The sequence below is a fragment of the Symphalangus syndactylus genome, chromosome 9 (assembly GCF_028878055.3).
Source record: "Symphalangus syndactylus isolate Jambi chromosome 9, NHGRI_mSymSyn1-v2.1_pri, whole genome shotgun sequence".
Classification (NCBI taxonomy): Eukaryota; Metazoa; Chordata; class Mammalia; order Primates; family Hylobatidae; genus Symphalangus; species Symphalangus syndactylus.
In genome coordinates, this window is record NC_072431.2 from 42,956,562 (window position 1) to 42,982,259 (window position 25,698).

The 25,698-nt window shown below is 39.5% G+C and overlaps 1 protein-coding gene and 1 pseudogene across 11 annotated transcripts in view; one reads left to right on the forward strand and one right to left on the reverse strand.

Moving 5' to 3' along the window:
• Positions 1-25,698, forward strand: part of CCDC148 (coiled-coil domain containing 148) — a 315,736-nt gene that overhangs the window by 20,621 nt on the left and 269,417 nt on the right. The gene's annotated exons all lie outside the window — the stretch shown is intronic.
• Positions 9,897-23,952, reverse strand: LOC129489457 (heterogeneous nuclear ribonucleoprotein D-like; annotated as a pseudogene).

The window sequence follows — 25,698 nt, forward strand, 5'->3', positions numbered from 1 at the left end:
CTCTTCTTGAGGAGTATCTTTGTGGCATTCTCTGTATTTCCTTAATTTGAATGTTGGCCTGCCTTGCTAGATTGTGGAAGTTCTCCTGGATAGTATCCTGCAGAGTGTTTTCCAACTTGGTTCCATTCTCCCTGTCACCTTCAGGTACACCAATCAGATGTAGATTTGGTCTTTTCACATAGTCCCATATTTCTTGGAGGCTTTGTTCGTTTCTTTTTACTCTTTTGTCTCTACACTTCTCTTCTTGCCTCATTTCATTCATTTGATCTTCAATCACTGATATTGTTTCTTCCACTTGATCAAATTGGCTATTAAAGCTTGTGCGTTCGTCACATAGTTCTCGTGCCATGGTTTTCCACTCCATCAGGTCACTTAAGGTCCTCTCTGTGCTGTTTATTCTAGTTAGCCCTTCGTCTAATCTTTTTTCAAGGTTTTTAGCTTCTTTGCAATGGGTTCAAACATCCTCCTTTAGCTCAGAGAAGTTTGCTATTACCGACGATCTGATTCCTTCTTCTCTGAGCTCGTCAAAGTCATTCTCTGTCCAGCTTTGTTCTTTTGCTGTTGAGGAGCTGCATTCCTTTGGAGGAGAAGGGGCACTCTGATTTTTAATATTTTCAGCTTTTCTGCTCTGCTTTCTCCCCATCTTTGTGGTTTTATCTACCTTTGTTCTTTTATGATGGTGACATACAGTTGGTGTTTTGGTGTGGATGTCCTTTCTGTTTGTTAGGTTTCCTTCTTAACAGTCAGGACCCTCAGCTGCAGGTCTGTTGGAGTTTGCTGGAGGTCCTCTCCAGACCCTGTTTGCCTGGGTATCACCAGTGGAGGCTGCAGAACAGCATATATTGCAGAACGTCAAATGTTGCTGCCTGATCCTTCCTCTGGAAGCTTCATCTCAGAGGGGCACCCGCTGTATCAGGTGTCATATGGCCCCTACTGGGAGGTACCTCCCAGTTGGGCTACTCAGGGGTCAGGGACCCACTGGAGAAGACAGTCTGTCTGTTCTCAGATCTCAAGCTGCGTGCTGGGAGAACCACTACTCTCTTCAAAGCTGTCAGGCAGGGACGTTTAAGTCTGTAGAAGTTTCTGCTGCCTTTTGTTCAGATATGCTGTAGCCCCAGAGGTGGAGTCTACAGAGGCAGGCAGGCCTCCTTGATCTGCGGTGGGCTCCACCCAGTTGGAGCTTTCCAGCCACTTTGTTTACCTACTCAAGCCTCAGCAGTGGTGGACGCCCCTCCCCCAGCCTCACTGCTGTCTTGCGGTTCGATCTCAGATTGCTCTGCTAGTAGTGAGTGAGGCTCCATGGGCGTGGGACCCTCTGAGCCAGGCACAGGATATAATCTCCGGGTGTGCCGTTTGCTAAGACCATTGGAAAAGCGCAGTATTAGGATGGGAGTGTCCTGATTTTCCAGGTACCATCTGTCACAGCTTCCCTTGGCTAGGAAAGAGAATTTTACCACCCCTTGCACTTCCTGGGTGAGGCGATGCCCCACCATGCTTCAGCCCACACTTGGTGTGCTGCACCCACTGTCCGACAAGCCCCAGTGAGATGAATCCAGTACCTCAGTTGGAAATGGAGAAATCACCCATATTCTGCGTCGCTCACTCTGGGAGCTGTAGACTGGAGCTGTTCCTATTTGGCCATCTTGGAACCTCCCTCGGCAGACCTACCCTTTCTAAAATTAGGTTGTTTGTCTTACTATTGAGATTTTAAAAATTCATTACGTATTTTGATACAAGTGCTTTGTCAGATATATGTACCATAGATATTTTCTCTTAGTATTTTGTTTGCAACTTGAGTTTCTGAACAGTGTCTTTATGACAAAAGTTTTAATTTTGATAAAGTCCACTGTATTTTTTCTTTTATTTGTGCTTTTGTTTTATATATATAAAACCTATAGATAACATATAGATAACATATAGATAACATATCTAACATATATAACATATATAACACATATATAACATATATAACATATATATAACATATATAATATATATAACGTATATATAATGTATATATAACATATATAACGTATATATAACGTATATATAACATATATAACGTATATATAACGTATATATAACATATATAACGTATATATAACATATATATATAACATATATATCAAGGACTTACTGTGTTGCCCAGGCTATAGTACAGTGGTTTGATTTCAGCTCACTGTGGCCTTGACTTCCTAGGCCTGAACCATCCTCCTGCCTCTGCCTCCTGAATAGCTGGCACTACAGGTGTGGGCCATGACACCCAAGTCATATATATATATATATATATATATACACACACACATATATATGTACATATATATACACATATATGTGTATATATATGTGTACACATACACACATATATGTGTATATATGTACACATATATGTGTATATATGTACACATATATATGTGTATATATACATATATATACACATATATGTGTATATATATATATGTGCATATATATGTATATATATATATTTTTTTGTAGATGTGAGGTTTTGCCATGTTTTTCATGCTGGTCTCAAACTCCTGAGCTGAAGCAATCCACCCACCTTGGCCTCCCAAAGTGCTGGGATTACAGGTGGGAGCCATTGCAACCAACCTATAATTTTACCTATGTTAATTTTTGTGTATCATGTGAGGCATCACATCATACACATGTTCACCATGTTGGTCAGGCTGGTGTCAAACTCCTAACCTCAGGTGATCCGCCCACCTTGGCCTCCCAAAGTGCTGGGATTACAGGCTTGAGCCATTGCGCTTGGTCTCTTTTCCTGTAATTTATTTTTTTGGCTTTGGTATAAGGCAAATACCAACATTTTAAAAAGACTTGGGGTTGCTGGGTGCGGTGGCTCAAGCTTGTAATCCCAGCACTTTGGGAGGCCGAGGCGGGCGAATCATGAGGTCAGGAGATCGAGACAACGGTGAAACCCTGTGTCTACTAAAAATACAAAAAAAAAAAAAATTAGCTAGGTGTGGTGGCGGGCGCCTGTAGTCACAGCTACTCGGAGAGGCTGAGGCAGGAGAATGGCGTGAACCCGGGAGGCAGAGCTTGCAGTGAGCCAAGATTGCGCCACTGCACTCCAGCCTGGGTGACAGAGCGAGACTCCGTCTCAAAAAAAAATTAAAAAAAAAAAAAAAAGACTTGGGGTGTGTTCTTTTCTCCTTTAATTTCTGAAAGAGTTTGTATGGGATTGATATTATTTATTCCTCAGAAAATTGATAAAATTTACCAGTCAAATGGTGTACATCTGGAATTTTCTCTTTGAGGAAGTTTTTAATAATACAATTGAGTTAATAGATATAAGGAATTCAGATTTTCTGCTCTTCTGGAGTTATTTTTGGTTACTTGTGTCTTTTAGGAATTTGGACATTTCATCTACATTGTTGAATTTTGTGGCATAAAGTTGTTTATAGTATATTTAGTATTTTCATGGTATATCTTTTGCCATTCTTGTATTTTTTTACCCATACTTTTGTTTGTATTTAGAATGGGCTTTTTGTAAATACCACATTGTTTGTCTTGTTTTTATCATGTTTGACAATCTCTGCCTTTTAATTATAGTGTTTATGTCATTTACCTTTAATATACTTATAACTATGGTTGGATGTAAGCCTACCATCTTGCTGTTTTTTTTCATTTTCATCATCTTTTTTTAATTTTCTTTGCCTTTTTCTCCTCCCTTTTGATTATGTTTTATTCTACTTTATCTGTACTATGATATTATTAATTATAATTTTTAGTGGTTCCTCTAGAATTTATAGGTTAGCTCATTACAGTATATCTTAAATTATGTTTTATCAGCTTATTCATTATATAAAACCCTTAACACGTGATATTTTCATTTTTCTTATTCTGTACTTTGCCATTGTTATAATTTATTTTTCATGTATATATGCAGTAAACAGTGCTACATATTTTTTCCATCTGGTATCATTTTTTTTTTTTTCTTGCTCTGTTGCCGAGGCTGGAGTGCAGTGGCACAATCTTGACTCACTGCAACCTCCACCTCCCAGGTTCAAGCTATTCTTGTGCCTCAGCCACACAAATAACTGAGATTACAGGCACACACCATCACACCCAGCTAATTTTTTGTATTTTTAGTAGAAAGTGTTTCACCATGTTGGCCAGGCTGATTTCAAACCCCTGACCTCAAGTGATCTGCCTGCCTTGACCTACCTAAAGTGCTGGGATTATAGGTATGAGCCACTGTGCTTGGCCTTTCTTTAATAATTCTTAGGGTGCAGGTCTTTCTTTAATAATTCTTAGGGTGCAGGTCTTTCTTTAATAATCCTTGTTGGGCAGCTAAAAATCTCTTCACTTTTGTTTTCCTGAAAAATTTTTTGTTTTGTCTTTATTCTTCAAAGGTATTTTCACGGAGTCTGTAGGATTATAAATTGACAGGTTTTTTTTTTTTTTTTTTAAAAAAAAAAAAACCTTTTTTTCAGCACTTTACACATGTTCTATCATTTTTTTTAACTTGTATAGTTTCTTACGGTGATCATTCTTATCTGTGAAGTCTGTGGTCATTCTTCTTTGTGTTTTTCTATATATAGTGTCTCCCTTCTCGACCCCACCACTAGAGGTTTTTAAGATTTTTTTATGACAGTTTTTTTTTAACGATTTGATTATTAAATGCCTTTGAATGGTTTTATTAAGGCTTGTAATTCTTGGTTTGTGGTTCATTGGTATTCTTCAATCTGTGATTTTATCTTTTTTTTCAGATTTGAAAACATTTTGACTTTTATTTTTTAAAATATTTTTTCTTCATTCCCTCTCCTTTCTTCTGGCATTCCACTTACATGTATATTAGTATTCTTGGTATTATCTGATATATCATTGAGGTTCTGCTAATTTTTTGGTCTTTTTTCTCTCTGTGTTTCATTTTAGATAGTTTCTATTGTTGTGTCTTTAAGTTCATTGATTTTTTTCTTCTGCAGATCTAATCTGCTATTAATTCCATCCAATGTCATTTTCATTTTACATGTTTTTTCAGCTCTTGAAATTTTATTTGTCTCTTTCATTTTTTATTGTGTTTATGTTTTCTTTTAAGACCTGGAGCATACTTATAATACATAGTTGATCTATTTTCAAGTTCTTTCGTACTAATTCTATCATTTTTGCCATTTCTCTGTTCTATTTACTGGATTTTTTGTGCTTTTTAAAATTCATACATAATAGATACATATTTTTCAGGGTACATGTTATACTTTGATACATTCGTATAATCAAATCAGGGTAGTTGGAATATACATCACCTTAAATATTTATCTTTATATTATGAACATTTGAATTATTCTCTCCAAGCTATTTCAAAATTTGCAATAAATTAATATTAACTGTAGTCACGCACTGATCTATAGAATACCAGGTCTTATTTCTTCTGTTTAATTGTATATTTGTACCCATCACTATTTACGGATTTTTATTTTGTTCATTGATCAACTTTTTTGTCTGATTCCTGGTGCTTTGAGTGCTTTTTGAGTGGATACAGGATGTTGTAAATGTTAATATTGTTGAATGCCTGATTTTTCTGTCTTTTTTTTAAAAATTAGTTTTTGGCCCTGTTTTGGCAGGCTGCTGACTCATGGATCAGGTTGAGGCTTGTTTTTAAGCTTTGGTAGAATGTGTGTGGAGTTGCCTTTACTCCAACAAATTTTAGTTTTCCTCCTAAGGCTCTTGAGGTCCCTACTGTGAATGACTGGGGTGATTCACAAAGACTTTCCACCTTAACTAGTAAGAGGTCAAACATCTTCATCCCTGTGTGAACTCAAATAACTGCTCGCCTTTTATCTTCCTGTTACATTTTTGTTGGGATTTGTACTACTTTCCTCTCTGCACACACCTCTCAGTATTCAGCAGAGACTCAAGAAGAGCCACATGCAGATTTATGAACTGATTTTATGCATAGCTCCCTCTTCTTTATAACTCTGCTTCACAACTTCCAGATGCCTTCACTTGCCTGACTGCTGATGTCTGATTACCGAAGGCTACTAATGCTGAGAATGCTCTCCCTGTTGTGTGGCCTGAAGTATACCTCCAGTCAGAAAGCCATGGCAATCATGAGTCCCACCCAACTTGTTTCATTTTCTTCAGTGATCACAGACATGTTTTGCCTGTTATCCAATTTGTGAAAACATGGGTTTTATATATTTTGTCCAGTTTTCTAGTTATTTACAGTGGAAGGGTAAGCCTGGTCTTTGATACACCATTATAGCCAGAAGCAGATGTCTGGTTTGTATTCTTAATTTTGTTATTACTACCTTAATCCCTCAGAAAAACCTTTTAACAATTTACATTTTTGTTTATGTATGCACTTATGCATTGGATATTATTGGCTCCTTCTTTTTTGAAAGGTTCTCTTCCACTACTTTCTAGAATATCATACTAATCTGATTTTTCTCCTTTCTCTCTTGCCATTTCTTTTAAGATTCCTTTTTAGCTCATCATCCTTTACCTTAGCATTATATCTTGGAATTTCTCAAGGCTTAGTTCTAAGTACTCCTATCTGTCTGTCTGTCTATCTGTCTGTCTATCTATCTATCTATCTATCTATTCATTCTCTTTCTAGGAAATCTTACCTATGACATTTTAAAGATCACCAAGGACTTTCAAACTTCTTTTTTTATTATTATTATACTTTAAGTTATAGGGTACATGTGCACAATGTGCAGGTTAGTTACATATGTATTCATGTGCCATGTTGGTGTGCTGCACCCGTTAACTCATCATTTACATTAGGTATATCTCCTAATGCTATCCCTCCCCCCTCCCTCCACCCCACAACAGGCCCCAGTGTGTGATGTTCCCCACCCTGTGTCCAAGTGTTCTCATTGTTCAATTCCCACATATGAGTGAGAACATGTGGTGTTTTGTTTTCTGTCCTTGCAATGGTTTGCTCAGAATGATGGTTTCCAGCTTCATCCATGTCCCTACAAAGGACATGAACTCATCCTTTTTTATGGCTGCCTAGTTTTCCATGGTGTATATGTTTCTTAATCCAGTCTGTCATTGATGGACATTTGGGTTGGTTCCAAGTCTTTGCTATTGTGAATAGTGCCACAATAAACATACGTGTGCATGTGTCTTTATAGTAGAATAATTTATAATCCTTTCGGTATATGCTCAGTATATACTGGGAAGCCTGGGTCAAATGGTATTTCTAGTTCTAGATCCTTGAGGAATTGCCACACTGTCTTCCACAATGGTTGAACTAGTTTACAGTCCCACCAACAGTGTAAAAGTGTTCCTATTTCTCCACATCCTCTCCAGCACCTGTTGTTGCCTGACTTTTTAATGATCACCATTCTAACTGGTGTGAGATGGTATCTCATTGTGGTTTCAAACTTCTATTTCCAGCCTAGCCCTTTCTTACATGCTCTAAACCCTCCTGCCTGCTTTGACATCTCCAAGGCAACTCAAAGTCAAGTTAATGAAATTGCTATCTTCTCACCTTCCCTGACACCTGCCTCCAAATCTGGCCCTCTTCCAATGTTTCATATTTCAGCGAATTATTCCTCCATCCCATCTAGTTGTGCTGTTAAGAAATGAGGAAGAGATCTTGGACAGTTTCCTTTTCCTTATTCCGCAGCAATCCCTCACCCTACCTCCTTGTATATTCCCTCCATCAGCAAGTCCTGTAGTTTTACCTCTTAAGTCTGTTGACCCCATTTACTTCTCATCATTGCCACTGAATTAGTTTAAGCTACATATCATCTTTCATCTGATCTACTGTAACAGTCTCCTAAGTGGCCTCTGTATATCTCCTCTAATCCTCCACCCAAATCTGCTCTCAGTACCCCAGGCTAAAGTGACCTTCCAAAGATCAGATCTGAGCGTGTCAGCCCCTTCCTTAAGTCTCCTCCATAGATTCTTATTGATTTTGGGATAAAGACTGTAATCCTAAATAAAGCCTAAAAGACTCTCTGTGTGTTGGCCATTGTTTGCCTCTCCTGCTTCTTCTCTACCGCATGATCTTGACTGTGTTCCCCAACCAACTGGCTTCTTTCAGTTTTTGGAAAATGCCCCACTTCCTTCTTCTATTTTTTGAATAAAGTCTCCCCCTGCCACCCAGGCTAGAGTGCAGTGGTGTGATGACGGCTCACTGCAGCCTCGACCTCTTCGGCTCAAGCTGTCTTCCTACCTAAGCCTCCCAGGTAGCTGAGATTATAGCCATGTGCTACCACACCCAGCTAATTTTTGTATTTTTTTTTAGAGACGGGGTCTCGCCATGTTGCCCAGGCAGGTCTCGAACTCCTGAGCTCAAGCAGTCCTCCTGCCTCAGCCCCCCAAAGTGTTGAGATCATAGGTATGAGCCACCATACCTGGCCCCCTCTTTCCTTCTTGCCATAGTATCTCAGCATATGCAATTCTGTTTGAAATATCCTTTCCTACCTTTAAATCCTACTCTGCTCCAGGTTAACTCCTATTTATAATATCTATAGATTCCAGCTTTGCCACCTCTTCAAGAAAGCTCTTTTTTTCCCTTTAAATACACACTTTGTTTATAATTGTATAAAACTGGTTATGTCACTGCCACTTTGTACCCCAGTGAAAATAAGATCCATGTCCTCAGCAGCAGGCCCTACATAAATATTTTTGAATGGATAAGTGAATGAATTACTCAGTGGTTTCCATTTATTTTTATAGAATCATGAACATAATAAGTCATAAATGAAAATTTGTTAAACACTTTATGAATTGTTGCCTAATGTGCATTATCATTTCATCTGTTCTGAATGACTATTTATGGCCTTTTAAAATGAGGTTTATATTTTATTGAAATTATAGTATAGACAATTTTAGATAAACTCTCACTGTGAGGTCAAATTATTATTTCTTTATTATTTTTATTTATTTCAAAAGCCTTTATTCATTTTTGGTCAGAGAAAAGGACAATCTCAAGGTCAACTTTTCACTTAATTATACGTTTGAACTTACAGGATTCACTACCTAGACACTGTGCCTACTGACAACACAAAATGAACTCCCTTCTAGTCCCTAAAGTTACGTGTTGAAAGAATAAGCAGAATCCCTTGCAATAACCAACATTGGTACTTATCCTAGGTGTAAGGTGTAATAGAAAAACAGAAGCAAAAACGGACAAGAGCATTGTAACTTTATAGCACAACAAGTACAAATATCACTGGAAGAAATAAAGTTACAGGCACCAAATTTTTTTAGAAGGCAGGTTCATAAGCATAAAAAACTTAAGTTGGTTGCACAAGATTAACTACTGTGCATGTGGACATGTGTGCCAATCCCAGTAGTTAACCTGGAGACAAACATCCTTAAATCCAATTAACTATACTGAATGCCAAATTCAAAGTTTGTGTTTACCTAGGTCCTCTAAAACCTAGATATGAAATTATGTCTTGTCAATGAACCAGGAAAATCTACTGTAATGACACGAGTCAGGAACACTTGAATCAACATTAACATATCTAAGACTTACCTTTTCCACTATTCCTTCCTACATCTGAATATGCAAATGCTTACCTACTCAAGTTTATTCACTAACTACATTAAAATGATATTTACTATCATGACTTTTTCTAAACTCACACGGCATTTGCAGTTAACTGTAATACAGCTTCCTCAGAATGCCCAAATAGAAAATATTTTGTTCAGTGTTGTGATGGCTGTGACATAACACTAACAGAATATAACTAAATCAGTTATTCTGCCACTACTTCAAATTTTAATTGAACTTTTGATCAAACTTTAATGGATAATCTCATACCTATCTGTGAAATTCCTTGTGTTATAATTACTTTCAATACTTTAAACTATAGTTCCTACCACAGTTGTACAGTGTTCTTTTCTATATTTATTTGGATTTTTACTAAGAGAATTAACATCACGGTGTTATGATTATAAATGCATATAAAGTTTTTTGTAGCAGACCACTGATCAGCTCTAAAATCAAAGAAGTAATTAGCAATTCAAAAATGGCTTTCCAGAGAAAAGAACAAAGCAAAAGGAGCTACTAACAATCATTATGTTACAATCCAGAGGACACATGGTCTACTAGAAAGCTTCCAGTGATCACAACACTGTGACTTTGTCTCAGGACAGTGTCTTCAGATATCCAGAGGGGAAAGAACATCATCCAAAGATGTGGTGGAAACTTCAGTTAACAGAGAGATGAAGCCTTAAGAGCATGGAATATATCTACATATTGGGAAACAGAGTGACACTGTGGCAGGCTATTTATAAAGGACCACTGTTTCTCCCTATGGATCAATTCTCCCCGCACAACAAACTGTGCCTTAATTATCGCTTATTTAAAATTATATTTTGGCCGGGCGCGGTGGCTCACGCTTGTAATCCCAGCATTTTGGGAGGCCGAGGCGGGCGGATCACGAGGTCAGGAGATCGAGACCACGGTGAAACCCCGTCTCTACTAAAAATAGAAAAAATTAGCCGGGCGTGGTGGCGGGCGCCTGTAGTCCCAGCTACTCGGAGAGGCTGAGGCAGGAGAATGGCGTGAACCCGGGAGGCGGGGCTTGCAGTGAGCCGAGATCGTGCCACTGCATCCAGCCTGGGCGACAGAGCGAGACTCCGTCTCAAAAAAAAAAAAAAAAAAAAAAAAAAAAAGTATATTTTTATGGAGCTTATGGAGCTATGTGGTACCTGACACAGAAAAATAATCACATAAGGAAGCATTTATTTGAGGTTTAATATAAAATCATACAAATAAAATGTGTATAAACACAAATCCACATTGAGTCATAACATAGATAGCAAAGGGCAAAGTAAAAACAAAGAACATGAATTGGCAGCTATATACAGTTAGACACAATTGTGTCTTGTACACTAGAAAGTCTTTTACAAAATAATCGTCTTAGATCAACAAAAGACCAATCTTCAATGTCATCCTGCAAGATGGATTATTTTAGCACCATCTCCTCCTGTTTTCTCCAGTGTCCTCCTTTAGTACGGCTGGTGATTGTTTTAGTGATTGCCACCCCCTGGAGATGCCTTGCGATAAGTGCTCTTTTGGCCACTATAGTCTGCATACACCTGTGCATAGTCATGGTTCCTATAGCTATACCCAGCATGATCATATCTGCCATAGCCACTACAGTTTTGATCACCACCATAGGCACTATTGTAATTCCTATATCCGCGATCATAGTCGTCACTAGATCATTGATTCCAGTTATGCCTTGACCTTGGTCACAAACCCCTAGGGCCCCCTCATTCACTGGTTGCAGCAACCTGTTCTGCCTTTTTGTTTTGGTGTTGCAGCTTCTATATCTCTTTGGGTTGTGCAACTATGATTTCACACTTCCCAGAACCAATTTGATAATAATCTGCTGTCTAACAATTTCTTTACTGGATCTTCATCTATATATGTGAGAAAACAAAATCTTCTTTTATTTGTTTTTGTATCCATGGGAATTTCAATATTTTCAAACTTCCCAAAGGCTCTAATATATTCTTTAATTTGTTTTTCAGAAGTTTCTGGGCTCAATCCACCCACAAAACCCTTTTTGGGGGATTCTTTCCCTTTTTTTACTATTATACTTTAAGTTCTAGGGTACATGTGCATAACGTGCAGGTTTGTTACATAGGTATACATGTTCCATGTTGGTGTGCTGCACCCATTAACTTGTCGTTTACATTAGGTATATCTCCTAATGCTATCCCTCCCCCCTTGCCTCACCCCATGACAGGCCCCAGTGTGTGATGTTCCCCACCCTGTGTCCAAGTGTTCTCATTGTTCAATTCCCATCTATGAGTGAGAAAATGCCGTGTTTGGTTTTCTGTCCTTGCGATAGTTTGCTGAGAATGATGGTTTCCAGCTTCATCCATGTCTCTACAAAGGACGTGAACTCATCATTTTTTATGGCTGCATAGTATTCCATGGTGTATATGTGCCACATTTTCTTAATCCAGTCTATCACTGATGGACATTTGGGTTGGTTCCAAGGCTCTGCTATTGTGAATAGTGCTGCAATAAACATACGTGTGCATGTGTCTTTATAGCAGCATGATTTATAATCCTTTGGGTATATACCCAGTAATGGGATGGCTGGGTCAAATGATATTTCTAGTTCTAGATCCTTGAGGAATTGCCACACTGTCTTCTACAATGGTCAAACTAGTTTACAGTCCCACCAACAGTGTAAAAGTGTTCCTATTTCTCCACATCCTCTCCAGCACCTGTTGTTTCCTGACTTTTTAATGATGGCCATTCTAACTGGTGTGAGATGGTATCTCATTGTGGTTTTGATTTGCATTTCTCTGATGGCCAGTGATGATGAGCATTTTTTCATGTGTCTTTTGGCTGCATAAATGCCTTCTTTTGAGAAGTGTCTGTTCGTATCCTTCACCCACTTTTTGATGGGGTTGTTTGATTTTTTCTTGTAAATTTGTTTGAGTTCTTTGTAGATTCTGGATATTAGCCCTTTGTCAGATGAGTAGATTGCAAAAATTTTCTCCCATTCTGTAGGTTGCCTGTTCACTCTGATGGTAGTTTCTTTTGCTGTGCAGAAGCTCTTTATTTTAATTAGATCCCATTTGTCAATTTTGGCTTTTGTTGCCATTGCTTTTGGTGTTTTGGACATGAAGTCCTTGCCCATGCCTATGTCCTGAATGGTATTGCCTAGGTTTTCTTCTAGGGTTTTTATGGTTTTAGGACTAGCATTTAAGTCTTTAATCCATCTTGACTTAATTTTTGTATAAGGTGTAAGGAAGCGATCCAGTTTCAGCTTTCTACATATGGATAGTCAGTTTTCCCAGCACCATTTATTAAATAAGGATCCTTTCCCCATTGCTTGTTTTTGTTAGGTTTGTCAAAGATCAGATGGTTGTAGATGTGTGGCATTATTTCTGAGGGCTCTGTCTGTTCCATTGGTCTATATCTCTGTTTTGGTACCAGTACCATGCTGTTTTGGTTATTGCAGCCTTGTAGTGTAGTTTGAAGTCAGGTAGCATGATGCCTCCAGCTTTGTTCTTTTGGCTTAGGATTGTCTTGGCAATGCGGGGTCTTTTTTGGTTCCATATGAACTTTAAAGTAGTTTTTTCCAATTCTGTGAAGAAAGTCATTGGTAGCTTGATGGGGATGGCATTGAATCTATAAATTACCTTGGGCAGTATGGCCACTTTCACAATATTGATTCTTTCTACCCATGAGCATGGAATGTTCTTCCATTTGTTTGTATCCTCTTTTATTTCATTGAGCAGTGGTTTGTAGTTCTCCTTGAAGAGGTCCTTCACGTCCCTTGAAAGTTGGATTCTTAGGTATTTTATTCTCTTTGAAGCAGTTGTGAATGGGAGTTCACTCATGATTTGGCTCTCTGTTTGTCTGTTATTGGTGTATAAGAATGCTTGTGATTTTTGTACATTGATTTTGTATCCTGAGACTTTGCTGAAGTTGCTTATCAGCTTAAGGAGATTTTGGGCTGAGACGATGGGGTTTTCTAGATATAAAATCATGTCATCTGCAAACAGGGACAATTTGACTTCCTCTTTTCCTAATTGAATACCCTTTATTTCTTTCTCCTGCCCGATAGCTCTGGCCAGAAGTTCCAACACTGTGTTGAATAGGAGTGGTGAGAGAGGGTATCCCTGCCTTTTGCCAGTTTTCAAAGGGAATGCTTCCAGTTTTTGCCCATTCAGTATGATATTGGCTGTGGGTTTGTCATAGATATCTCTTATTATTTTGAGATACATCACATCAATACCTAATTTATTGAGAGTTTTTAGCATGAAGGTTGTTGAATTTTGTCAAAGGCCTTTTCTGCATCTGTTGAGATAATCATTTGGATTTGTCTTTGGTTCTGTTTATATGCTGGATTACATTTATTGATTTGCATATGTTGAACCAGCCTTGCATCCCAGGGATGAAGCCCACTTGATCACAGTGGATAAGCTTTTGGATACGCTGCTGGATTTGGTTTGCTAGTACTTTGTTGAGGAATTTTCCTCAATAAAGGAACAGTTTATTGGTCTAAAATTCTCTTTTTTTTGTTGTGTCTCTGCCAGGCTTTGGTATCAGGATGATGCTGGCCTCATAAATGAGTTAGGGAGTACTCCCTCTTTCTCTATTTATTGGAATAGTTTCAGAAGGAATGGTACCAGCTCCTCCTTGTACCTCAGCTAGAATTTGGCTGTGAATCCATCTGGTCCTGGACTTTTTTTGGTTGGTAAGCTATTAATTATTGCCTCAATTTCAGAGCCTGTTATTGGTCTATTCAAGGATTCAACTTCTTCCTGGTTTAGTCTTGGGAGGGTATATCTGTCCAGGAATTTATCCATTTCTTCTAGATTTTCTAGTTTATTTGCATAGAGGTGTTTATAGTATTCTCTGATGTTAGTTTGTATTTCTGTGGGATCAGTGGTGATAACCCCTTTATCATTTTTTATTGCATCTATTTGATTCTTCTGTCTTTTCTTCTTTATTAGTCTTGCTAGCGGTCTATCAATTTTGTTGATCTTTTCAAAAAACCAGCTCCTGGATTCATTGATTTTTTGAAGGGTTTTTTGTGTCTCTAGCTCCTTCAGTTCTCCTCTGATCTTAGTTATTTCTAGCCTTCTGCTAGCTTTTGAATGTGTTTGCTCTTGCTTCTTTAGTTCTTTTAATTGTGATGTTAGGGTGTCCATTTTAAATCTTTCATGCTTTCTCTTGTGGGCATTTAGTGCTATAAATTTCCCTCTACACCCTGCTTTAAATGTGTCCCAGAGATTCTGGTATGTTGTGTCTTTGTTCTCCTTGGTTTCAAAAAGCATCTTTATTTCTGGCTTCATTTCGCTAGGTACCCACTAGTCATTCAGGAGTAGGTTGTTCAGTTTCCAAGTAGATGAGCGGTTTTGAGTGAGTTTCTTTTTTTGTTGTTGTTGTTGTTTTTTGTTTTGTTTTGTTTTTTATTATTATACTTTAGGTTTTAGGGTACATGTGCACAATGTGCAGGTTTGTTACATATGTATCCATGTGCCATGTTGATTTCCTGCACCCATTAACTCGTCATTTAGCATTAGGTGTATCTCCTAATGCTGTCCCTCCCCCCTCCTCCCACCCCACAACAGTCCCCAGAGTGTGATGTTCCCCTTCCTGTGTCCATGAGTTCTCATTCTTCAATTCCCACCTATGAGTGAGAACATGCAGTGTTTGGTTTTTTGTCCTTGCGATAGTTTACTGAGAATGATGTTTTCCAGTTTCATCCATGTCCCTACAAAGGACATGAACTCATCATTTTTTATGGCTGCATAGTATTCCACAGTGTATATGTGCCACATTTTCTTAATCCAGTCTATCGTTGTTGGACATTTGGGTTGGTTCCAACTCTTTGCTATTGTGAATAGTGCCGCAATAAACATACATGTGCATGTGTCTTTATAGCAGCATGATTTATAGTCCTTTGGGTATATACCCAGTAATGGGATGGCTGGGTCAAATGGTAGTTCTAGTTCTAGATCCCTGAGGAATCGCCACACTGACTTCCACAACGGTTGAACTAGTTTACAGTCCCACCAACAGTGTAAAAGTGTTCCTATTTCTCCACATCCTCTCCAGCACCTGTTGTTTCCTGACTTTTTAATGATGGCCATTCTAACTGGTGTGAGATGGTATCTCACTGCGGTTTGATTTGCATTCCTCTGATGGCCAGTGATGATGAGCATTTTTTCATGTGTTTTTTGGCTACATAAATGTCTTCTTTTGAGAAGTGTCTGTTCATGTCCTTCGCCCACTTTTCGATGGGGTTGTTTGTTTTTTTCTTGTAAATTTGTTTGAGTTCATTGTAGATTCTGGATATTAGCCCTTTGTCAGACGAGTAGGTTGCAAAAATTTTCTCCCATTCTGTAGGTTGCCTGTTCACTCTGATGGTAGCTTCTTTTGCTGTGCAGAAGCTCTTTAATTAGATCCCATTTGTCAATTTTGGCTTTTGTTGCCATTGCTTTTGGTGTTTTAGACATGAAGTCCTTGCCCACACCTATGGCCTGAATGGTATTGCCTAGGTTTTCTTGTAGGATTTTAATGGTTTTAGGTCTAACATTTAAGTCTTTAATTCATCTTGAATTAATTATTGTATAAGGTGTAAGGAAGGGATCCAGTTACAGCTTTCTACATATGGCTAGCCAGTTTTCCCAGCACCATTTATTAAATAGGGAATCCTTTCGCCATTTCTTGTTTTTGTCAGGTTTGCCAAAGATCAGTTGTAGATATGCGGCATCATTTCTGAGGACTCTGCTCTGTTCCATTGATCTATGTCTCTGTTGTGGTACCAGTACCATGCTGTTTTGGTTACTGTAGCCTTGTAGTATAGTTTGAAGTCAGGTTGTGTGATGCCTCCAGCTTTGTTCTTTTGGCTTAGGATTGACTTGGCGATGTGGGCTCTTTTTTGGTTCCATATGAACTTTAAAGTAGTTTTTTCCAATTCTGTGAAGAAAGTCATTGGTAGCTTGATGGGGATGACATTGAGTCTATAAATTACCTTGGGCAGTATGGCCATTTTCACGATATTGATTCTTCCAACCCATGAGCATGGAATGTTCTTCCATTTGTTTGTATCCTCTTTTATTTCATTGAGCAGTGGTTTGTAGTTCTCCTTGAATAGGTCCTTCACATCCCTTGTAAGTTGGACTCCTAGGTATTTTATTCTCTTTGAAGCAATTGTGAATGGGAGTTCACTCATGATTTGGCTCTCTGTCTGTGATTGGTGTACAAGAATGCTTGTGATTTTTGTACATTGATTTTGTATCCTGAGGCTTTGCTGAAGTTGCTTATCAGCTTAAGGAGATTTTGGGCTGAGACAGTGGGGTTTTCTAGATATACAATCATGTCATCTGCAAACAGGGACAATTTGACTTCCTCTTTTCCTAATTGAATACCCTTTATTTCCTTCTCCTGCCTCATTGCTCTGTCCAGAACTTCCAGCACTATGTTGAATAGGAGTGGTGAGAGAGGGCATCCTTGTCTTATGCTAGTTTTCAAAGGGAATGCATCCAGTTTTTGCCCATTCAGTATGATATTGGCAGTGGGTTTGTCATAGATAGCTCTTATTGTTTTGAGATACGTCCCATCAATACCTAATTTATTGAGAGTTTTTAGCATGAAAGGCTGTTGAATTTTGTCAAAGGCCTTTTCTGCATCTATTGAGATAATCATGTGGTTTTTGTCTTTGGTTCTGTTTATATGCTGGATTACATTTATTGATTTGTATATGTTGAACCAGCCTTGCATCCCAGGGATGAAGCCCACTTGATCATGGTGGATAAGCTTTTTGATGTGCTGCTGGATTCGGTTCGCCAGTATTTTATTGAGCATTTATGCATCAATGTTCATCAAGGATATTGGTCTGAAATTCTCTTTTTTTGGTTATGTCTCTGCCAGGCTTTGGCATCAGGATGATCTTGGCTTCATAAAATGTGTTAGGGAGGATTTCCTCTTTTTCTATCAATTGGAATAGTTTCAGAAGGAATGGTACCAGTTCCTCCTTGTACCTCTGGTAGAATTCGGCTGTGAATCCATCAGGTCCTGGACTCTTTTTGGTTAGTAAGCCATTGACTATTGCCACAATTTCAGAACCTGTTATTGGTCTATTCAGAGATTCAACTTCTTCCTGGTTTAGTCTTGGGAGGTATATTTGTCGAGGAATTTATCCATTTCTTCTAGATTTTCTAGTTTATTTGCGTAAAGGTGTTTGTAGTATTCTCTGATGGTAGATTGTATTTCTGTGGGATCGGTGGTGATAGCCCCATTTTCATTTTTTATTGCATCTATTTGATTCTTCTCTCTTTTCTTCTTTATTAGTCTTGCTAGCAGTCTATCAATTTTGTTGATCTTTTAAAAAAACCAGCTCCTGGATTCATGAATTTTTTGAAGGGTTTTTTGTGTCTCTATTTCCTTCAGTTCTGCTCTGATTTTAGTTATTTCTAGCTTTCTGCTAGCTTTTGAATGTGTTTGCTCTTGCTTTTCTAGTTCTTTTGATTGTGATGTTATGGTGTCAATTTTGGATCTTTCCTGCTTTCTCTTTTGGGCATTTAGTGCTATAAATTTCCCTCTACACACTGCTTTGAATGTGTCCCAGAGATCCTGGTATGTTGTGTCTTTGTTCTCGTTGGTTTCAAAGAACATCTTTATTTCTGCCTTCATTTCCTTATGTACCCAGTAGTCGTTCAGGAGCAGGTTGTTCAGTTTCCATGTAGTTGAGTGGTTTTGAGTGAGTTTCTTAATCCTGAGTTCTAGTTTGATTGCACTGTGGTCTGAGAGACAGTTTGTTATAATTTCTGTTCTTTTACATTTGCTGAGGAGAGCTTTACTTCCAACTATGTGGTCAATTTTGGAATAGATGTGGTGTGGTGCTGAAAAAAATGTATATTCTGTTGATTTGGAGTGGAGAGTTCTGTAGATGACTATTAGGTCCACTTTGTGCAGAGCTGAGTTCAATTCCTGGATATCCTTGTTAACTTTCTGTCTCGTTGATCTGTCTAATGCTGACAGTGGGGTGTTAAAATCTCCCATTATTATTGTGTGGGAGTTTGAGTCCCTTTGTAGGTCACTCAGGACTTGCTTTATGAATCTGGGTGCTCCTGTGTTGGGTGCATATATATTTAGGATAGTTAGCTCTTCTTGTTGAATTGATCCCTTTACCATTATGTAATGGCCTTCTTTGTCTCTTTTGATCTTTGTTGGTTTAAAGTCTATTTTATCAGAGACTAGGATTGCAACCCCTGCCTTTTTTTGTTTTCCATTTGCTTGATAGATCTTCCTCCATCCCTTTATTTTGAGTCTATATGTGTCTCTGCACGTGAGATGGGTTTCCTGATTACAGCACACTGATGGGTCCTGACTCCTTATCCAGTTTGCTAGTCTGTGTCTTTTAATTGGAGCATTTAGCCCATTTACATTTAAAGTTAATATTGTTATGTGTGAATCTAATCCTGTCATTATGATGTTAGTTGGTTATTTTGCTCGTTAGTTGATGCAGTTTCTTCCTAGCTTCGATGGTCTTTACAGTTCGGCATGTTTTTGCAGTGGCTGGTACTGGTTGTTCCTTTCCATGTTTAGTGCTTCCTTCAGGAGCTCTTTTAGGGCTGTCCTGGTGGTGACAAAATGACTCAGCATTTGCTTGTCTGTAAAGTATTTTATTTCTCCTTCACTTATTCAGCTTAGTTTGGCTGGATATGAAATTCTGGGTTGAAAATTCTTTTCTTTAACAATGTTGAATATCGGCCCCCACTCTCTTCTGGCTTGTAGAGTTTCTGCCAAGAGAACAGCTGTTGGTCTGATGGGCTTCCCTTTGTGGGTAACCCAACCTTTCTCTCTGGCTGCCCTTAACATTTTTTCCTTCATTTCAACTTTGGTGAATCTGACAATTATGTGTCTTGGAGTTGCTCTTCTCGAGGAGTATCTTTGTGGCATTCTCTGTATTTCCTGAATCTGAATGTTGGCCTGCCTTGCTAAATTGGGGAAGTTCTCCTGGATAATATCTTGCAGAGTGTTTTCCAACTTGGTTCCATTCTCCCCGCCATTTTCAGGTACACCAATCAGACGTAGGTTTGGTCTTTTCACATAGTCCCAAATTTCTTGGAGGCTTTGTTCATTTCTTTTTATTCTTTTTTCTCTAAACTTCCCTTCTCGCTTCATTTCATTCATTTCATCTTCCATCAGTGATACCCTTTCTTCCAGTTGATCGCATCTGCTACCGAGGCTTCTGCAATCTTCGCGTAGTTCTGGATACTTGGCTTTCAGCTCCATCAGCTCCTTTAAGCTCTTCTTTCCATTGGTTATTCTAGTTTTCCATTCGTCTAATTTTTTTTCAAAGTTTTTAACTTCTTTGCTGTTGTTTTGAATTTCCTCCCGTAGCTCGGAGAGTTTGATCGTCTGAAGCCTTCTTCTCTCAACTCGTCAAAGTCATCCTCCGTCCAGCTTTGTTCCATTGCTGGTGAGGAACTGCATTCCTTTGGAGGAGGAGTTTCCAGTTTTTCTGCTCTGTTTTTTCCCCATCTTTGTGGTTTTATCTACTTTTGGTCTTTGATGATGGTGATGTACAGATGGGTTTTTGGTGTGGATGTCCTTTCTGTTTGTTAGTTTTCCTTCTACCAGACAGGACCCTCAGCTGCAGGTCTGTTGGAGTTTACTAGAGGTCCACTCCAGACCCTGTTTGGCTGGGTGTCAGCAGCGGTGGCTGCAGAACAGCGGATTTTCAGGAGACCACAAATTCAGCTATCTGATAGTTCCTCTGGAAGTTTTGTCTCAGAGGCATACCTGGCCGAGTGAGGTGTGAGTCTGTCCCTACTGGGGGGTGCCTCCCAGTTAGGCTGCTCGGGGGTCAGGGACCCACTTTAGGAGGCAGTCTGTCCATTCTCAGATCTCCAGCTGCGTGCTGGGAGAACCACTACTCTCTTCAAAGCTGTCAGTCAGACAGGGACATTTAAGTCTGCAGAGGTTCCTGCTGAATTTTTTTTTGTCTGTACCCTGCCCCCAGAGGTGGAGCCTACAGAGGCAGGCAGGCCTCCTTGAGCTGTGGTGGGCTTCACCCAGTTCGAGCTTCCTGGCTGCTTTGTTTACCTAAGCAAGCCTGGGCAATGGCGGGCGCCCCTCCCCGAGCCTTGCTGCCGCCTTGCAGCTTGATCTCAGACTGCTGTGCTAGCAATCAGTGAGACTCCGTGGGCATAGGACCCTCTGAGCCAGGTGCAGGACACAATCTCCTAGTGTGCTGTTTTCCAGGCCCGTTGGAAAAGTGCAGTATTAGGGTGGGACTGACCCAATTTTCCAGGTGCCGTCTGTTACCCCTTTCTTTGACTAGGAAAGGGAACTCCCTGACCCCTTGCACTTCCCGAGTGAGGTAATGCCTCGCCCTGCTTCGGCTCGCGCACAGTGCGCTTCACCGACTGTCCTGCACCCACTGTTTGGCACTCCCTAGTGAGATGAAACCGGTACCTCAACCAGAAATGTAGAAATCACCCGTCTTCTGTGTCGCTCAGGCTGGGACCTGTAGACCGGAGCTGTTTCTATTCGGCCATCTTGGCCCCACCCCCTTGAGTGAGTTTCTTAATCCTGAGTTCTAGTTTGATTGCACTGTGGTCTGAGAGACAGTTTGTTATAATTTCTGTTCTTTTACATTTGCTGAGGAGTGCTTTACTTCCAACTATGTGGTCAACTTTGGAATAAGTGCTATGTGGTGCTGAAAAGAATGTATGTTCTGTTGATTTGGGGTGGAGAGTTCTGTAGATGTCTATTATGTCTGCTTGGTGCAGAGCTGAGTTCTATTCCTGTATACCCTTGTTAACTTTCTGTCTCGTTGGTCGTCTAATGTTGACAGTGGGGTGTTAAAGTCTCCCATTATTATTGTGTGAGAGTCTAAGTCTCTTTGTGGGTCTCTAAGAACTTGCTTTATGAATCTGGGTGCTGCTGTACTGAATGCATATGTATTTAGTGTAGTTAGCTCTTCTTGTTGAATTGATCCCATTACCATTATGTAGTGGCCTTCTTTGTCTCTTCTGATCTTTGTTGGTTTAAAGTCTGTTTTATCAGAGACTAGGATTGCCACACCTGCTTTTTTTTGTTTTCTATTTGCTTTGTAGATCTTCCTCCATCCCTTTAATTTGAGCCTATGTGTGTCTCTGCACGTGAGATGGATCTCCTGAATACAGCACACTGATGGGTCTTGACTCTTTATCCAATTTGCCAGTCTGTGTATTTTAATTGAAGCATTTAGCCCATTTACATTTAAGGTTAATATTGTTTGTTTGAATTTGATCCTGTCATTATGATGTTAGGTGGTTATTTTGCTCTTTAGTTGATGCAGTTTCTTCCTAGCGTCAATGGTCTTTACAATTTGGCGTATTTCTACAGTGGCTGGTACTGGTTGTTTCTTTCCATGTTTAGTGCTTCCTTTTGGAGCTCTTGTAAGGCAGGCCTGGTGGTGACAAAATCTCTCAGCATTTGCTTGTCTGTAAAGGATTTTATTTTTCCTTCACTTATGAAGCTTAGTTTGGGTGGATATGAAATTCTGGGCTAAAGATTCTTTTCATTAAGAATGTTGAATATTTAACCCTACTCACTTCTGGCTTGTAGAGTTTCTGCGGAGAGATCTGCTGTTAGTCTGATGGGCTTCCCTTTGTGAGTAACTCACCCTTTCTCCCTGGCTGCCCTTAACATTTCCACCTTGGTGAATCTGACGATTATGTGTCCTGGAGTTCCTCTTCTCGAGGAGTATCTTTGTGGCATTCTCTGTATTTCCTGAATTTGAATGTTGGCCTGCCTTGCTCAGTTGGGGAAGTTCTCCTGGATAATATCCTGCAGGGTGTTTACCAACTTGGTTCCATTCTCCCTGTCACTTTCAGGTACACCAATCAGATGTAGATTTGATCTTTTCATGTAGTCCCATATTTCTTTTAGGCTTTGTTCATTTCTTTTTACTCTTTTTTTGCCAAACTTCTCTTCTCGCTTCATTTCATTCATTTGATCTTCAATCACTGAAACCATTTCTTCCAGGTGATGGAATCAGCTACTGAATCTTGTGCATGTGTCATGTAGTTCTCATACCATGGTTTTCAGCTGCGTCTGGTCATTTAAGGACTTCTCTACACTGGTTATTCTAGTTAGCCATTCGTCTTATCGTTTTTCTAGGTTTTTAGCTTCTTTGCAATGGGCTCAAATATCCTTCTTTAGCTCGGAGAAGTTTGATGGTCTGAAGCCTTCTTCTCTCTACTCGTCAAAGTCATTCTCCTTCCAGCTTTGTTTCATTGCTGGTGAGGAGCTGCGTTCCTTTGGAGGAGAAGAGGCACTCTGATTTTTTGAATTTTCAGCTTTTCTGCCCTAGTTTCTCCCCGTCTTTGTGGTTTTATCTACCTTTCGTCTTTGATGATGGTGACATACAGATTGGGTTTTGGTGTGGATGTCCTGTTTGTTAGTTTTCCTTCTAACAGTCAGGACCCTCAGCTGCAGGTCTATTGAAGTTTGCTGGAGGTCCACTCCAGACCCTGTTTGCCTGGGTATCACCACCCGAGGCTGCAAAACAGTGAATATTGCAGAACAGGAAATGCTCCTGCCTGATCCTTCCTCTGGAAGCTTCATCTAAGAGGGTCACCCGGCCGTGGAGGTGTCAGTCGGCCCCTACTGCGGCTTTTTGGACAGTGGGTGCAGGACAGTGTTTGCAGCCCACTGAGCCAGAGCCGATGCAGGGCTTGGCATCACCTCACCCGGGAAGTGCAAGGGGTCAGGGAATTCCCTTTCCTAGCCAAGGGAAGGTGTGACAGATGACACCTGGAAAATTGGGTCACTCCCACCCTAATACTGCACTTTTCCAATGGTCTTAGCAAACGGCACGCCAGGAGATTATATCCCATGCCTGGCTTGGAGGGTCCCAGGCCCAGGGAGCCTTGCTCATTGCTGGCACAACAGTCTGAGATGGAACTGCAAGGCAGCAGGGAGGCTGGGGGAGGTGTGCCCGCCAGCTGAGGCTTGAACAGGTAAATAAAGCGGCAGGGAAGCTTGAACTGGGTGGAGCCCACCACAGCTCAAGAAGGCCCGCCTGCCTCTGTAGACTCCGCCTCTGGGGGCAGGGCGTAGCTGAACAAAAGGCAGCAGAAACTTCTGCAGACTTAAATGTGCCTGGTCTGACAGCTTTGAAGAGAGTAGTGGTTCTCCCAGCACGGAGATTCTTTCCCTTTTAAAGCTTTGGTCCTCTTGGAGTCTATCAATTTGCCATCCAGTTTGTGTTCTTTCAGTTCCAAAGCATTATCAACACTAGCAGCATCTCTGAAAAGCACAAATCCAAATCCCTTTATCTCCCAGTGATTGGATGTGTGTTAATTGTGCAGTCTACAACTTCCCCACATTGAGATAAGTATTCAATCACATCTTTTTTGCTTTTATCCCAGCTCAAACCTCTAATACACATTTTACTATCATCTTCCTCATTCTTGCTTGCATTCATCTTGGGTCCCTCTGTGAATTCTATAGCTGTGTTTGTTCATGTCCTCCATAGTGGAGGAGTTGTCAGCAGAGAGGTACTGGCATGCAGTCTGGGTTGCTGCGGTAGTGATGTCAGATCAAGTATTTCTGTATTTAATATGGTTAAAAGATTTACCTCCTGGTTCCAGTTTTTCTTTCTAGGGGTGGGGAAATTTTTCTTTCTAGGGGTGGGGAAAGGCCTACTTTCAAAATATTTCAGCTTTCAACTGTATAGATTGTATATTTTCACAAAGGAGGGGATGGTTATCCAGTTTCTAATGAGGGAAATGGGCTTGTAGAGGTAGTTCTGACATCTATCCCCTTTCTCACACATACTCCTGATTATCATAGACTTAAGTAGTCAATGTATTTTTATTGTTTGGCTTAGCCACCTTATATTATCTCATATGTTCCTAGCTCTATGTTTAGTGCTTTAGAGTATTACTAATCTCCAAAACATGCATGCAAACATTACTAATCCTATTTTACAAATTAACAAATTGAGACCCAGAGAAATTAAGCAAATTGTTCAAAGCCATAGTTAGTAAGTGGCAAGGCCAGGATCTCTGAAGCACCAAAACCAACATATACCCTTCCTACTACTTCTTCATGAGCTAATTCCTGGTTTTGTCGTGGAAACTTGAGAGTTGACTTCACATTTGGCTGTTTCTTGGTCTTTGTGACATAAAACTCAATCACAAAATTAACTTGTAAAAAAGGTTTTTTAAAACTTCTGTGACTCATTCTTAATATAACCTTTCCATAGTAATTAAATTTTCATAGAGCTATTTGATGACTTTTTAAAATTAGGCATTGTGAGTTTTAGTTCTTTGGAAGTCAATAGAATTATTTTGATGCTTGCTTGTTTCCAAATATTAAAAGCTGAGTAGTTTATGCCTGTGAGCTCAATTAGTTAGAACATGGTCTTAGTATCGATCATCATACAATTCTATTGATGTCCCACAGGAAAAAACCCAGTCCAAAGCTAAACCTAATGCTACTCCTGGCACACATTTGGGTTATTATCTTCTCTGATTATGAAATACAGCATGGAAAGCCAAGTTTCTGCTTCTATATAACTCTAAAAAATGGAATGGGGGTGATTTTTATACTTTCACTGTTCTAAAAATTACAATTTTGTTTTCTGTTAGCATGCACGTATTGATTCAGTCATTGATTCACTCATTTGTTCATTAAAACACGTTTATTGTGTGCTTCCTATATGCCAGGCATTATTCTAAGAGATATATGATAAACACGACAGAAAATATGTTTGCTCCACAGAGCTTCTATTCTAGTGAGGAAAGACAGACAAGCAACCAAAAAAAAAAATAGTGATAATTGTTTGTAAGATGATATAAGAGAGTGTTCTGAGAAAAACAGTTGGGGATTGGGGATGTTATCTTGGACAGGATTGTCACATAAGATCTTCTGGTAGATGTGACTTTTGAAACAAGACCTGAACTGTGAGAAGGAACTAGCCTTTGGGAACTACTTCCCAAACAAATGCAACAGACTTGGAGGCAGAAATGAACTTGGGAGATACCAGGAACAGAAAGAAGGTGTTACCAGGATAGCTTTTGAGGCTGGAAGAGGAGGCAGAGGCCAGACTTTGAGGATTTTAAATAGATTTAATTTTTCCTTCAGTTTCTTCTGAAATGACATTACTGATGTTATTATATTGGCCTTAGAGTTAGTTTTGCCTTCTTGATACTATTAATTATGCCACAGAGCAAACCATATATTATCATAAAATTTTAGAATGGAAAGATTCCTTA